The 16558-nt window shown below is 44.6% G+C and overlaps 2 long non-coding RNA genes across 4 annotated transcripts in view; one reads left to right on the top strand and one right to left on the bottom strand.

Moving 5' to 3' along the window:
• Positions 1 to 8060, bottom strand: part of LOC138453447 (uncharacterized) — a 268937-nt gene extending 260877 nt beyond the window's left edge. For 2 of the 3 annotated variants that reach the window (XR_011260428.1, XR_011260427.1), the window contains exon 1: positions 7635 to 7705. This is a non-coding gene — a long non-coding RNA (uncharacterized lncRNA). Of the gene's footprint in view, positions 1 to 7634; positions 7706 to 8020 lie in introns of those variants that run through there. The other variant, XR_011260429.1, reaches the window with a different exon arrangement.
• The window catches only part of LOC138453446 (uncharacterized), a 240619-nt gene continuing 231760 nt past the window's right edge, over positions 7700 to 16558 (top strand). Inside the window, exons 1-2 of the long non-coding RNA XR_011260426.1 lie at positions 7700 to 7900; positions 8036 to 8177. This is a non-coding gene — a long non-coding RNA (uncharacterized lncRNA). The remainder of the gene's footprint in view (positions 7901 to 8035; positions 8178 to 16558) is intronic.

Here is a 16558-nt window from a genome sequence, read left to right as displayed (position 1 = left end):
CCTTTGTTCAAGTGTTTTGATTTTCAGTGTAACAATGTTATTCAAGCATTTTGCACCACTAATGTGCTTTGCACATTGCTTTATGACCCTTTAAGTGATATCATTAGAATTGGTATTCTTATTGAGCCTGATTTGGAAGATTGGTGTAGTACTGTGTAAAAGTGTGTTCTAGGCAAGGGATGGATTTTAGTTTGAATTGGTTTTAATAGAGGTATCTCTGCAAGTTGGGCAGTTATTTGCAAGGGCATTTCATACTGTGTTTTCCCTTTACATCATTCCAGCAATCTGCACCGTGAGCCTTGTGAGAGCAGGAGCTCTCTTACACCTCCCTCACTGAAGGACCAACGTGGACACTCCACCACAATGAATGGTAAGCCCTCTGTGCTTCTTGGGGATAATCCAACATAAAATAAATATTTCTGCAAAAAACATGCAGATCGATCGCACACACCGAAAATCACTGAGGAGGCATTTTTCTCCATATTTCACATTGCATTGAATTGGGGTGATGTCCCTAAAATGTGTGCACCCACATTGAGGGAACATGGCTGTAATTGCTTTTGTTCTAAAAAGCCATTTTCAAAATGTCCAATGTTTTCCTTGCATCGGCGAGCATCCCAGAACCTTGCTGCTGGCTGCCCTTCTGTGATTGGCTGACTGTAGCTCAGAAGAGCCAATCTGGTTCGCGGCCCCTCCAACGCAAGACCCTGTTACCAAGGCTCCTGTCTTTGCCTGTCCGGGCCTAGGAGGACTAAGAGGGCTCCCTACTCTTCCACCTTTGAATCATGAAGAAGCCTCCTGATGCATCCGGTGCCCACACAAACTTGTGCCACTGCCCCTCCACGCTCTGCAGATCGTCAAGTGAGTGTGGCTGAAATTTTCCACTGCCTCGTTCACTAACAAATCTGAGCTATAATTGTGCATTTTCTCACACTGCCTTCCTGTCTCACCTAATCTACCTCTTCTCCACTGTATTTTGTGCCCTTGTTTGATTTTCGAACCTAGGTGTGTGTATTTTTGACATCTTGCACCCCATATTTTGCATTGCATGGTGTGCACTGTTTGATTTTCGAAACTAGGTGGGTGTGTTTCTAAGATCTTGTACCCCATATTTTGCATTGCATTTTGTGCCCTTTCTGTATCTACTAGGCCGCCTGGTGAGTTTGGGCTAGGATAACCCCCCTCTTTCCTTCAACTATCCTCTGCCACTTTGATGTCATCCTATCTTCTCTAACTGCTGCACTATCAACCAGCATCCCTCTCTCATCACGAAGTCTGGAACAAAAAAGACATGCTGAGTGCCAACGCTGGCCTACCCAACGCAGAGACCTATGTCGGCGCATCTTCTGAACAGGTCTTCACCGATATCCTCTTCTCTGTCCCCTCACCAGATCTATGGACTCCTCATCTCATCTCTACTCTCCCCCGTTTCACATCTTCTCACATTAATGGTGGACCCAAGTGGGAATTCCTCTCGGTGGGCTTCTCATCAATCCGGTCTATCATTAATATCTATCATACTGCCACTATCTTGTTTCAGGGTCCTCAACCCAAACTCCTTCTCTTTGACCGGCGCAAGCGCCTCTCATTAACTTCTTCCCTCTCCTGCGTCTCCCCCAACCACTCTCTCTGTCCCTCCCACTCTCTCTGCCCCTCCCCTCGAATGGTGTTCCATGCCCCTGTACCCCTCCTCAGAAAACCTTCAAAGGCAGTGATTTCCGTCATCTAGTCACAGTTAGCGCACGTTCAACCAACAAACACTCTGCTGACATCGGCCTACTTCTTGAACAAATTGACCGCAACATTAGTGCTCTTACTGCGATTTGGTTCAATGCCAGCTCAGTCGCTGCTTTTGACTCCCTTCTCCCAGGTGGTTACAAGACCATTTCCGAGCCACGATCCACCGTGCTGGTGGTGGGGTTGCCTTAATCCTCCCTGAGTGGGTCCCTTCCTCCCTCATACCCAGCCAGCCTTACTCTTCCTTTGAGAGCCTGGTCTGGTCTGCAAGTTGGTCATCTTTCCCTCCTCCTCTCTGACCATTGCCACTATCTGCAGGCCGCCTGGCGCTACCACACTGTTCCTCTCTGAATTGGCTGATTTCTGCTCCTCTCTCCTCTCAACCACCTCTAAACTCCTTCTCTTGGGTGACTTCAACATCAGTTTGTACTCCTTTATGACAGCATCCACTTTCTCCGATGACCTCTGAACCTCACTCTTCCTCTCCATTCTCCCTTCTGGTCCAACCCACTCGGCAGGACACACTCTTGGCACCCTCATTCACTCTGAACTATCACTCTCCCCGCTACTGATCACTCCTCTCTCCTGGTCAGACCCCTCTCTCCTCTCCTCTTACCCTGGTCCCCTAGGCCTGCTGACTGCACCTCCTCTAGCCCTGCCAACCTCATTCACGAACATCCGTCCGATGAAACGAGTGTCAGCTGCTGCCTTCACATCCACCTTCAACCCACTCTCTCCCCCCACCCCAGACTCTACCTCTGACTCTGCGCTCAGCAACCTCCATCTGGTGATTACTAACACTCTGGACATTCCTGCCCCAGTCATAAGGATCCACCTGAACACCTGCCTCTAAGCATAATACCCGGTACGACTCTGAACCTGCAGCCTTGAAATGCATGTGCAGAGCTGATGAACGGAAGTGGCAGACCTCTAGCTCACCCTCTGATAAATTGGCCTGTCACCTGCTCTAAAGGCAATACCGACACTCCATTCACTCCAAGAAAAGGGCCCACACCCAGGAGCGTGTCTCTGGTCATCCAACAACATGGCTGAACCCTTTAAAATCTGCAGGGTACTAGCCAACCCTCCCACAGTCTCCACCTCCCCTCTTCCATCCCATGCCCTCTGCAACGCACTGGCCATACACTCTACCACTAAAGCTCTGGACATCCTAAGCACCCTTGCTTCTCTTTCCCCATCCCCTTGCCCCACCCCCTTGCCTCCTATGGCCTCAAGCCCTCCTTCTTCCTCTCTCTCATCCCTTCTCCCCTGTCACACCTGATGAGGTCACCAGAGTTGTCCGCTCCATGAAGGTCTCCTCCAAACAGGTTTCCCTTTGCTCCTCCAGATCCGTTAAGGACAACATTGGCTCTCTTGCCCCTGCACTTGCTGATTTCTGCAACCACTCTGTTGCCACTGGATCTTTCCCTCTTCCCTAAAGCATTTCCTTGTGCACCCCCTCCTGAAAAAACATTCAGTAGACCCTACTTGTCCATCCAACTACTACCCTTTCTCTATCACCCCCTTCCTCTGCAAACTCTTGGAGAAGCTGGCCTTCCCCCAACTTACCGCACACACTGAACTTGTTGGCAGTTTCCACGACCATCAATCCGGATTCTGAGCATCCAGATGCACGGAACTAATTTTCTGAACACCCGTGAAAACTGCTTGCATCTCTTGATTCTAACTCTCCCGCTGTCGTCATTCTACTCGATCTCTCCCCTGCCTTCGACATGGTCAACCACTCCATCCTCATAAAATGATACCCTGTGTATCTCGCAGCAGGGACTGGACTGGCTGACCTCCTTCCTAACTGGCCATCGGTCCCAGGTTATTCTTGGCACCTACTCCTCCCCTATTTCCTTCTCCATTTGTGGTGTCCCCCAGGGCTCCAACCTCTCCCCCTAGATCTTTAACACTTACTTGCTCCACTGGCACTCCTCATTTCCACCTTCTCCCCTAACTTCCTCTGCTACGCAAACGACACACAACTCTTCTCCAAACTTCCTGCTGACCCTCTTACTTCTTCCATCACCCTGGACTGCCTAACTGCCATTCAGTCCTGGTGCACTTCCAACGATCTGTGCCTGAATGCCAGCGGGACTGAGATCCTTCCTATTGGGGCACCTGCTGCCTCTTTCTCCCCTATGCTCTGGCCATCCTCTATGGGCTCTCCACCTTCTCCTTCATCTGAAGCCAGACACCTTGGAGTCATCTTCAACTCCTCTCTCTCTTTCCTCCCTCGCATTCAGAACATTAACAAGAAGTCCCACTGTCAACTCTTCCTTCTCTAAGGAATTCTCCCATATCTCACTTTCCCCCAGAAGCCCAATGTTACAAGAGCTCCGGTTGTCTCCAGGCTAGACTACTGCAATAGCCTTCTCATAAATCTACCTTCTCCCTCCCTACGACTCCTTCAGCTAATCCAGAATAGGGCAGCAAGACTTATCCTTGGCTTCTAGCCCAGGGGCTGCTCTCCTGCCCTAAAAACTCTTCACTGGTTCCTGGTTACTGCAAGGATCAAGTTACAATCCCTCTGCATCATCCATAAGGCTTACTAAATACTCACCTTTTAGACCTCTACGCTCCTCTGGCACCAACTCTCTGTGTGTCAAGCGATTCGCTAAACAGATGGCCGGTGGCCAATATCTTGCCTCAGTTGGCTCCCTCTTTTGGAACAGCCTCCCCGTCCATCTTTGTCTTGAGCTGGATCTCCTCAAATTCCACAAGATGCTCAAGTCTTTCCTTTTTACCTCCTCCTTCCCTTCTTCCCTCCTCTGCTAATTGCACAGCTGCTGAGATTGGTGACCAGGTATCTTATGTGTCCAGCAGGGCACTGGCCTCCCACACCCAATCACCTTCAGCCTCCGCTCGCCCACAGCATTTGCCTTGGCACTCACTGGCCTTCGCCACGGTAGGCCTGCACTTACCATATTTATACAGCTCAAAGCTCCTCAGCACTCCCTACACTGGGCACTTACACCTGCTGTTCTCTCACCAGAATAGGCACTCCAGTACTTACCCCTCTCTCCCTCTTCCACTTCCATTCTCTGCACTTGCATGCTCTGAATGCTCACAAGGCCTAGTAGGTTGGTCCTTACCCTCCAGTGTATCAATTGTTTTTTATCCCATGTTCCCTCCCTGTTGTCCTGTGGGTGCTCTGAAACATAATTTACTTGTATAAGTGGCTAACAAATGCACAATAAATAAAATACAAATATAAATGGCATTTAATGGTTCGAGGCTTTCAATGTGTTTTACTTTTGAGAGCCTCACAGCAAGCAGTTATGTTTGGCATTTGTGATTAGGAAATATTTTCGATGTTAAATTTGAAGATGTGTTTTGCATAACTTTAAAGCATTGCAAGTGTGTGTATGTTTGTGTGTGTGCGCCTGTGTACATGAAAGGGCACAATCAGGTGTTAGTCACAGCAGAGAGAACAAGGAATGGCTGGGCATATGGTCTTAACCTTAACTCCTCCCTCCCCCGACCACAGCCGGCACCCCCACCCAGAGCAGGTAAAAGGAAAACAGGTTGACAGGGTAAATATCTACGAGCACTTCTTTGATGGTTTTTTATAATGTTAATGGAACATTAGCAGCCCTTGCTATCAGCATCAGAATTTGCTATTATTTTTAAAATGAGGCAGGGTCAGCGCTTCTCCACAGTGCTGTATAGATTTTTAGTGGAGCTGACTTCATCAGTACTTCTCAACAGCTCCGCTATATATTTAGGCACAGTAGCTTAATTGCTCAGAGTAGCTGCCAGCACCTTTTAATGGGACAATGTTAACAATTCACAGCAAGGCTAATGGACTTTTTGTGAATCATACCCAGAACTCTTATCAAGACTGCTCTGTTTTTCGACAGGACTTGAATTTCTCAAGAGTGGTGTTGTAATGACAAAGTACTATCATATTCTGGTCGTTACAGGAGGGAAGGGGCTAAAGAAAAGAGTCTACGCTCTTCTCTATTCTCCTCAGCTGGTGTGATGCACACTGCTGGGCAGGCTGTGGTGGGCTCCAAACCATCCTACTCTCAGTATTGCACACTTCATGACTGCTGGTTCTCCCATGTCTGACCGTTGAGTGGCACAGTCAAAGATCTAGCACCTTTCAGAGGCAAGTCTCAAATCTCCTGATTAGCATGTAGAATACTTCATTCAGAGGTGTGGAGGTTGGGATATGCTAGTCATGTCATGGAAGGCATGCAGGGGGCTACCTGTGCCCTAACCCTACTGGCCTTTCATAGGCAACAGCCTGTCAGGAAATGTAGCTCTATGGCTGAATATGCCTGCTGCCTAGATCAAAGATTAGAATGCTAGTTCCAATCCTGCGAGCAGCTCAGCGCGTTAATGCATGCGGCGATATGTGTTTAAGATGGAGATATCAGGTTTGAATTATGGCAGAACTGATTTAGCCTGCCAGAGGCCAGATTACAGAAACTTTGCACTGGTGCAAAGTCGAATGGTATTAGCACTAGAGCAATTTTTGCCCTATTTCTAAAAACACTGGGACATATTAGGAAACCATTGCACCATGACAAGTGCAGTTTGGAATGGTATAAGCACCAGGGCAAAAATGTCCCTAGTGCAATAAAAGTAAATATTTCCGATACATTTTGCACCGGGGCAAAGTTTGCCCATTAGCACTAAGGCAAACATTTCCCTGGTTCAAAAATGCATCTAAAAGGTATCTTTTTTGCATAAGGACAATCTTTGCTCTGCTGCTTATACAATGCCAAACTCCACTTGACATATTGCAGTGGTCTTTTAATATATCCCAGTGTTTTTAGAAATAGGGCAAGCTTTGCCCTAGCGCTAATACCATTCAACTTTGCACTTGCATTGGTGCAGTTTCTGCAGTCTGGCCCCATATGGGTAAATGTTACATTCTTCAGAGCACGCACCTCTCATCAGTGCTGACATATATATAATGGCATACAGTGCAGGAAAAGCATGTGCATGGAAGCATGTGCAGCATCCACCTCTACAAACCTCTAAATCAGCAATTTCCAGCTTCATTCCTGAAAGGATTGGTACATTTATAAGGATCCAACTCCTCAATTTTCAAGCTGAACTAGATTTGCAGGCGGACAATGTATTTTATTATTGCTATGCCAATATCTAAATAAAAACAAGGGAAGAAGAGGAATTCTGAAGCTAAGAAATACAGGACAACTAAGTGCTGAAGCTGGGGCAGACAGAACAGAAAACTTAATAGACATGCCAAAATAGGGGTTTGAGCAAGAGCAACAGGAAGAGAGACCAAGGAGTTACAGGAGGTAGTGCAGCAAAGAAACGGAATGTAAGGAACTGGAAGTAAATAATAGGAGAGGGACACAAACCCAGGCGATAGGAGTGAGGGATAGAATCAGAACAAAAGAAACATTCAGAGACAGGAGAAAAAGGGAATACAGATCAGTAGCAGGTTAGAGAGAAAGGCCACATACATAAGAGGTAGTGGAAGAAATAGATGAACAGGAGGAGAGACTGCAAGAGAGACAATGAGAAAGGAGAGAGAGTCAGAGTAATGCAAAATGAGAGAGAAAAGAGAGATTAACAAGAGTTACAGCAACCGATGCAGCAAGACAGAGACGAGAAACAGCAATGATAGTATTCAGAGACATTGTGAAGTGCCATCAGAAGTGGCTGTTTGGGCTGGAAAGACTGAGCGTCTTGATCTCCTACTACCTATTACTTGGATTGTTGCAGAAAGGCTCCGTCGGCAAGAGGAAGCTCGCATGTCCCTTTCAGCCGTAACTTGGACAATTCAACAAGTAATAACTTTCATCTCATTGGACTTTTCTCTCAATTGACATTTAATCACTAGTGCCGCGGCTTTGCCGCGGCTGTTCTATCTTCTACTATTACTTCTGATTATTCACTTAAACACGTACTTGTTTTCCTTGCAGCTCCTCCCCTCCACTTCCTCTGTATGCCGCGCATGCAGCCCGCCCTCTCCCTCACGTCACAGCCTGTAATTGTGGGGTGTGCGCGCATCGCGCGCGCACATAGTGAAGTGCCATCAGAAGTGGCTGTTTGGGCTGGAAAGACTGAGTGTCTTGATCTCCTGCTACCTATTACTTGGATTGTTGCAGAAAGGCTCCGTCGGCAAGAGGAATCTCGCGTGTCCCTTTCAGCCGTAACTTGGACAATTCAACAAGTAATAACTTTCATCTCATTGGACTTTTCTCTCAATTGACATTTAATCACTAGTGCCGCGGCTTTGCCGCAGCTGTTCTATCTTCTGCTATTACTTCTGATTATTCACTTAAATACGTACTTGTTTCCCTTGCAGCTCCTCCCCTCCACTTCCTCTGAACGCTGCGCACGTAGCCCGCCCTCTCCCTCACGTCACAGCCTATAATTTTGGGGTGCGTGCGCATCATGAAGTGCCATCAGAAGTGGCTGTTTGGGCTGTTTGGCGGTGCAGGCGAACGGTGAGGAGGGGGGAAACCAAAAATATCTATTTGTTTAAAAGAGCTTGTTAAGTGGTATCAAAGACTCTCTATAGGGGGGCCACTATACTTCTTAGTGCACGTGGAAACGTATGTAAACTAATCTTAAATGCACTGTGTTGTACCTCATGAATGTAAATTGGAAAAACTTAGCATTAAAAGCGAGAGAGACTTGACATAGCACAAATAATAAATGCCCACAGATTATGATAGCCCGGCTGCGCAGCGGGCATAGAGAGGGGCAACCCTCATTGAAGCAGCAACAAGGGTCCTCGCATGGTGTGAGTGGTTTAGGTAATTCCAAAAACACCTCACTGGCTATGGCAAGCATGCAAAAAAACCGACCAAAACCAGTGTGTTTAGAGAGTAACCTTCAAACTGAAAAACTCACCAATGAGCAAACAATATGCCATGAGGTTGCATTTTCATATTTGAAAGCCTCTCTGAAAGCTACCCCTCCGCCCACTACGGATTATCTGTTATTTAACATCGAGAAGGGGCGTATGGGAAACTCTAGAAAAAGCTTTTTGAGTATGAGGGAGCTGGATGAGATAGCTCACTCAACCAACCCAGAGGACAATCCCCCAGCTGATATCTCTATGCTGGCACCAGTGGTGCTTAACAAATTAGAAAAAAGGATAGAGTTATCAGGTGGACCCTCCATGCCTGTGACTGCGTCTTTAGGGCGTATTGCTAAAGTTCATTTACACATGACTGTCCCAAGTCAACTTTTTCCCACATCAAAAAACGATAAGGATGATGGTGAGTACTCACCAATCCAATCATTGGATTTAAGTGAGACTCCACCAAAATCATCACAGAACCCCCATATTCACGAGGAGGCACTCACAGAAGAGGGTTTTATGATGCCCCAAATTCCTCCACATCAAGAGTCCACTTCTCCTATAGAAATTCCTCCACTGTCTCCAGAGCAAGAGATGCATGTGCTGGAATCCAATTACCCGGTTATCTCCAGAATTTTAAATTTATTGGATGAAGGCCATGATTACACAGACTATGAACTAAGGGATACTAAAACCGCCCTGGCCCAGATCCTAGCAAAATTAAACAAACTGGAGGGTTTCATCTTTGCCGAAAACTACAAACAGGTAGGGGGGTGTAAATCTCCTCAGTGTAACACCACAGTTAAAAAATCAACTGCCACACAAACAATGTTACCAACTGATTTTGAATCACTTCCTATTGAAAAACAGTTAGGGGGTCCTCCAACTTATATTTTTCCCCAAACTTTTGCACAAACTGTCAATTTAATCAAACCTGATGATGCAATTCAAATATACACACATGCCCAACTATGTCAGATGGTAACAGCGCACTCTGAGAAAATCGACCAACTGCTATTTTTCAATCAGCCGAATGAAGGAGAATTAGCAGTGGACGACAGCAATGAGGTCATAATTCCCAATGCAGGGAGTATTGATCATCCAGATAGCCCTTCTTCTCTAATAGCAGCGATGGATGAGGAAAAAAAGTCAAAGGAGATTCCAGTTGACTCTGATTCCACTGGAGACACCTCGCCCAAGAACCCACATGTCAAACACTTTGCCTCCAGAAAAGAAAAACGGTCCTATATCAGGGCACTGAAAAGACTCCAACTACGTAAGGTTGGCCAAAGTGAGGCAAATAAAAAGGCACCAATAATTACCAAGAACAAAAAAGATTTAAAAAAAACAAAAAAAAAAAAACTGTGAGAAAAGGGAAGAAAAGAAAAACGAGACAAGTAACGTGATTAACTCGCAGGAAATATCGGTTCTGGGAATTAACGTGCAGGAACTCTCGATGGAAAGCATAGTAGCCCTCCAGTTAAACACAAAGGGATGCACTAAGCCCACCACCACCCCTACTTCAGCACAAAGGGTGACGGTGGACAGTATCCCTACAAAAGACAGGGCTGAACTAATTCTCGCAAAGCAAATTGAATTTGCTTCTTCTCTAACGGTCCCCCAACAAACTCTATTATCCACCTATTACAAACCTATTCCCAAAAAAAAAACAAATATGGGGAAGACTATGGTGGAGAATGAGCGTATAAGAAGTCCCCCACGGAATAGTCATGAAAAACAAATAGCTACTAATGGTGAGCTGCAGAGAATGAAGAACTACAGAGTGACCTAGTAGAACAAAAAATGACGGAACCAAAATCAAATGATGAAACTATTGGCTTAGAAAAACCTTATTTTGCAGGTGAACTTCATGCTGCCCCAATTACTAGAGGGCCACACGAGCAATCTATGGGACACATCGAGGACCTAGTAGATGACAACGAATCCACAAACAAAAAAAAACAGGACTGCGGTGCGAGACAAGAGGAGATCTCCCCATCCACACCACGGGTGTCGTGCATAATTGGATGGATTAGCTCTCCTGAGATCAACTCAGAAAAGAGCCTAAATCACTCTTTTATGATTCAAGCATTCCAAAAAATTCCAGCTCTTAGAACGCTTTCTTCCAGAGACATCGAATGGATTACCCTACCACCTATTAATAACTATAGGATGGTCTTTCAAGTGCAATCCACAATAATCGCTGAATTGTTGTGGATGCACAGAAGGGAACTTAATATGATAGCACTTATTCCGTATTTTCTACAATCCATTGAGGAAGTGATAGTGTTTAATGAGAAGCCTGTGACCATCCACACAACTCACCCAAATCCCACTTTCGAACATCAATCGGCAAAACTGTCCGAAGCGGCGGTCATAGCGCAACTAGCGGCCATGTCTGCTACCAGCAGAGATTGGTCCTGGTTGTCTGCGATTATGGCCGCTTCGAAGGAAGTGAAAAATGTAACAACTACATAGCAGTAAATACCTCACTTAGGCTGATCTCGTGGAACTCATGTGGGAGCAAAAACCTTTTACTCTGGGCAAGTACAACTAACCCCCAGGAAAGGGTGGTTATCATCCTTTGTCAGGAAACTATGAATCCTGTATCATTTCAGGTAAAGGGCTTTAATGCTACACATATGGAGGCAACTCATGGAGATATCAAGGAAGGCATGCGGGGGAAATTGCAATTTTTCTGAATAATGACCTATGTTATGTGTTACTCAAAACTTATAAAGAACACTCATTTGTGGCAATTGTGATAGAACTTGGGACAAAGACAAAATGAATGCTATTTGTGGTATCATTTTACCATAATCCCAGTAATGTCACTATTCAAAACATCATGGAGAAACTGCTGATGATGTTTGAGGAGGTATTCTTGCAAGGGCCACAATGTAATGTGATCATGGGGGCGATTTTTAATGCATACATTATGAGGCAATTACATCCAAAGGTAATGATGAATAATGCCCCTAAAAATACACCAGCTATTGGGCGTGGGGAGCTACGGTAATCATTTTTAATAAACTGGGAGATTTTTATGGTGTCCTATAAGAAAAAACAAGCAGCGTTCACCTGGGGATGCAAGCTAATGAAATCCTCTATTGATTACTTTGCTGTTTCTGCAGGAGTGAGTGGTAACTGTAACAATGTGGACATTTTTGACCCGGGACACAGTGACCACAAGATCTTATAATTAACGATGGAGCTTGAATCTGCAAATCTCGGGAAGGACCCTTTGTATGTTTTATTAGTGAATGATCGGCCTGGGGCATCCTTAAGGTGGAGTGCATATACTTGTGACATATTAAACACCATGATCGGGGACGACATGGTAAGATACGTATCAATGCAATTGTATTCCAAATCCATAATGGGAGAAATCAAAAAACGTATTATTAGGCAAAAAACGAATAGCGAAAGAATAACTGAAATTCAGATGGCAAAAAGAACAAAAAATGTGGAGATCAAATATCTGAAATCACTGTATTTAAGTAATGATGAATTCAAAGTTACCAAGGGACGGATCTGCAATCATTACAGAAATAGGTGTAAAAACTATAGAGTGTACCACCACCATTTCGTCAACCAGTCGGTGATGTTGAGTTTGTGCCGCAATGATAGGCGCTCCACCTGGGCAATTCTGCAGGATCATAAAATGAAAACTAAGTAGCAACAAACGTCCAACATCTCTGAAAAGGAATAGACTCAATTTTACAAACAAAAATTTCATTTGCCAGATAGATTTGTTAAGACAAGTCTATACGATCTGCCCAGTACATCGGGATCTTGGATAGGTTGGAACCTGGTAGAAATTACATCAGCAATTAGTAAACTCAATAATTCTAGAGCCCTTGGGCCTGACTGCATTCCACTTTGTGCGATAAAAAGACATCCAACCCTGTGGGCAAATATAATACACTCCCAAATTCAAGAAGTAATCAGAACTCAGGTAATCTCACAATCATGGCTTAAAGCTATAATCGTACCTATTCATAAGAAAGGAAATACAACAGACCCACTAAATTTCAGAACCATTGCCCTCATTGATGCGGGCGCAAAAGTGTTTGCAATACTACTGTTACAAGAACTTCAAACATTCATACGTGAATTCAAAGTATTTTCGCGCTTTCAAATTGGTTTTCGCGCCCACATGGGCACTGCCCTAAATGCATCCATTCTGGCACACCAGCTAGCTAAGACCAAAACACCTAACTCAGGACCGCTATATATGGCCTTGGTTGATTTATCGGCCATGTTTGATTGCGTAGTAAGATCAATGCTCTGGTAAAAAAAATGGCACAGAAAGAATTCCCTTGCACCTTATAAACTTAATTGCCAAACTTCATCTGGGCACCTCTAACTTAGTGAGGATTAGTAGTACGAGCGCAACCATGATGCCGATACCGACGGAGGTGGGGGTTAAGCATGGTTGTAATTTCGCAGAAACCCTGTTTAACCTCTACCTTTGTGATATTGGCGAAATTTGGATGAAGGAGATTTCGTATCCTGCAAGGCTTGGTCACTTAAAACTCCAATGGCTGGCCTTTGCCGACGACATCCTAATATTCGACAGAACTCCCCACGGCCTACAACTGAAGCGGAATACATTTGCAGATTATCTATACAGACATAATCTGCAATGCAACACACACAAATCAAAAATCCTTATATTTAAAAACTTGAAAAGGAAAGCAAAGACCATGAAATGGACAATAGACCCAATGACAATTTCCTTAGAGTTATCATTAAAATATCTTGGTTATAGCACAACTGATACTAATTCCAAAACAAGATGGAAGGAGGGGCTGAACGCTAAGATTGTAGCTCTAGGGACGCAAATGCAGAGGATATATTAAAAAGATTTTGTAAATTTTCGGTGTGTCCTCTCATAGAGTTTTATATGCTCAAAGTAGAACCATCACTACTGTATGGGATGGATATGTGTTTATTGAATATTCATGGGATCCTTGATCAGATTCAGGGAACAATGTGGAAGAGCACTCTACGAATTGCACAATCTCTTACAAATTGTGTGCTGTGGCAGGAATTAGGTCTAACCGCTTTATCTGCAAGGTTTCAATGGCAGCAACTGCTGAATTTATCAAGAATGCTGTATCCCCCGAACAACTCATTGTACGAGGACTTTAGAATAATGATCTCTGAGTCCAATCCCCCATCTCTAATGATATTCTACAAAGAAATGTACAATCTAAGTCAGGAAATGGCCTTAAGCCCGGAGGATCTGGAATTTAGGATCCTTTATGTAAAAAAAGTCTCTTTGAGCTAGATTGGACTAAAACGTTAAATACAATGAATTCCAAGTCTTACTATTATGAGGCTTCTCGGTTTGCTACTGCAAGAACCCCACGCAAAATGTATTTACTGCAATTTCCTTGCTGCAAGCTGAGAGACCTATATATGAGGTTCAAGTTAAACCAGATATACACTCTGCAGAATACCTCAAGGTGGGATAAAAGAACAGGGATCATTACAGAGTCCTCATGTCGTTTTTGCAATGATCAGTCACAAACTGAGTCATTGAAACATCTGGCTATTTACTGTAACCACTTTGAACTAGCACAGTGCGATCTAATAGGAGTGTTAAAAATGGGTAATTCTCTAAACGCCAGTGAATGGTGATGGATGGACATGATGTGGAGAATATCTGTTAAAACCATAGTGACATTAACTAAATATCTTTCAATGTTGGTAAATGAATTGGAAAAAAGAGATGCTTTGAATTCAGAATAACAACAGTCACCCAAGAATTTTAGCTGTAACATATCTATATTCTTTCTTCTTTATATTAGTAAAATAAATTGAAATTGGAAGATATGATGTTTCTCATTTTGCTCTAAGTTCTAATGGAAAAATATTGTTACGGAAATTTGTTTAATATTTATTTGCAAATGTTTTATATTCAACTGTATGTAATGATAAATGGAACTGTTTATATGTTGTAAAAGTTTGTTAATCAAACGAATAAACAACTTTTATGAAAAAAAAAGATAGTATTCAGAGACAGGGAACGTGGAGGGACACAGAGCAATAGACCACATCAACAGGCATAGCAACACTCAAAAGTTAGAGGCAGGTGACAAAGTGAGAGACCGGGGGACAGAATAGCGAGGGGCAGGGTAGAGAGGAAACACATGACAGAGGTAGTGTCAGGCAGCAACAGTAGCAGTGAGAGGTGGGGAAGTGATGCTACTCGAGAAAGTGAGTTGATTTAGGAATACCCCATGTAACGAGCTGGTATCTGATTCTGGATCTGTGGTAATTCTTAACAGAGCTCCTGTGTCCAAGTGTCATGAAGATGCAGCTGGATAGCATGCACCTACAATTTGTTTGGGAAAGCTTTTTCCACAAGGAAAGCCAGCTAACTTTGATATGCAACTGTTTCTTTCTAATGTTTTCAAATCTTTATGCGCACATTGGATGGATGCCCGATATCGTTTGCTCCCTTTCCAAGGAGAATACTTGTTTTGACTCTCTTGAATTTGGATTTACTCTCTCATTCTAAAAATATGGTGTAAAATACTCCCACCTCAAAATGCAATCTGGAGCACTGGATGTACTATTAAACTACATGTACAGAACACGTCATACTATAAAAATACATGTGCTTACCATGTCTTTCAACGATTAGGATAGGGCTATTGGGGCATTCTATTTCATTATCTGGGCTACAAGCCTGCTTCCTTTATGTAATTAATTCATCTTTTATAATGCCCCTAATACTAGGACCTGTCTCTAAGAGCAGGACCAGGATTCAAACCTGGGTTGCTCTGTGTTTTGCTTTCAAGACAAGCACGCTGCCCCTGAGCTATTCTCCAAGCCCTTAATCTTCATTAGGGCTGATTATCTCTCTTTCAATCATTCATGGTGTGCGTAAAAGCATGTATATACATAAAACTCACTGGCCCTCATTACGAGTTCGGCGGTAACCATGCCGCTATTGGCGGCATGGCTGCTGCTGAAATTGCTTTGGGGTCCGGGTCCTCGGAAAGAGGACTTACCGGGCCATTCCGAGTTTGGAAGGCCCGGTAATTCCTCCCTCCAAGGACCCGGACACGGTCCTTCCCCATTCCCATTTCAGCCCCCATAGGGCTGAATGGGAATGGGAGAGGGAGCAAACAACGGGCCATTACGAGATGGCCCGTTGTTTACTCCCTCTTCCCCTCACGGGACCCAGTAAGCACGCCTGGTTTTCCCAAGCGTGCTAACCGTGTCCCAAGAGGGGAACTCATAATGCGGCGGTACGGAGTGAACGGCGCCGGCACCTTTTACGGCGCCGTTCACTCCGTACCGCCAGGGTCGTAATGAGGTCCACTGAACTTTAATTTAATTAATAATCTTAAATAGGTGCATAAAATATAAGCATTCATCATGTACAATAATGTCAAAACTGTTCTCAATTCAGAAATGCAGGGATTAAAAAAACGTGATTTATTAAACCCGTAAGACTACTATCCCATCTAGGGAATGACTGCTGTGTGAAACCAAAGGGGGCCACACCCGCTAGTCCTCGGGAACTTGTCATCAGGGTGGCCTGGACTGTTCCTGGCAGTGCACCACTGCGGGAGGATCACTTGGCTGAGGGGTTTTCGGGGTCGGTGGGTAAGGCAGCCAGTTGCGAGATGCGGTATTCCACCCTTTCCCGTACCCATGATGCCTCCTATTACATAGGATTCTCCGGTGTCCCAACTCCTCCACCCCCTTTCCACACAAACACCAGAACGAGGAAAAGGGCGGCTGAGAGTACCAATGCTAACTCTTATGCATTGCACTGGACATTTCATGCTAATTGGGTCAACCAAATTCAGACACTTGACCCATACATCTGATACCAATTAGCTCTTCTCACACGGATAAAAGGCAGAACATAGAGACACACTCTGAGCAAGGTGGACCACGAGCACGAGCAGAACTTCTGGGGTGAAGGCAAGCCTACTGGAGCAGAGCAACGGACAGAGGGACGAGAGCCATGGGTGGAGGAGGTTGTTGCCT

This window comes from Ambystoma mexicanum, chromosome 4p, assembly GCF_040938575.1.
Source record: "Ambystoma mexicanum isolate Mex_15411 chromosome 4p, UKY_AmexF1_1, whole genome shotgun sequence".
Lineage (NCBI taxonomy): Eukaryota > Metazoa > Chordata > Amphibia > Caudata > Ambystomatidae > Ambystoma > Ambystoma mexicanum.
This window is presented reverse-complemented; position numbering and strand designations above follow the sequence as displayed.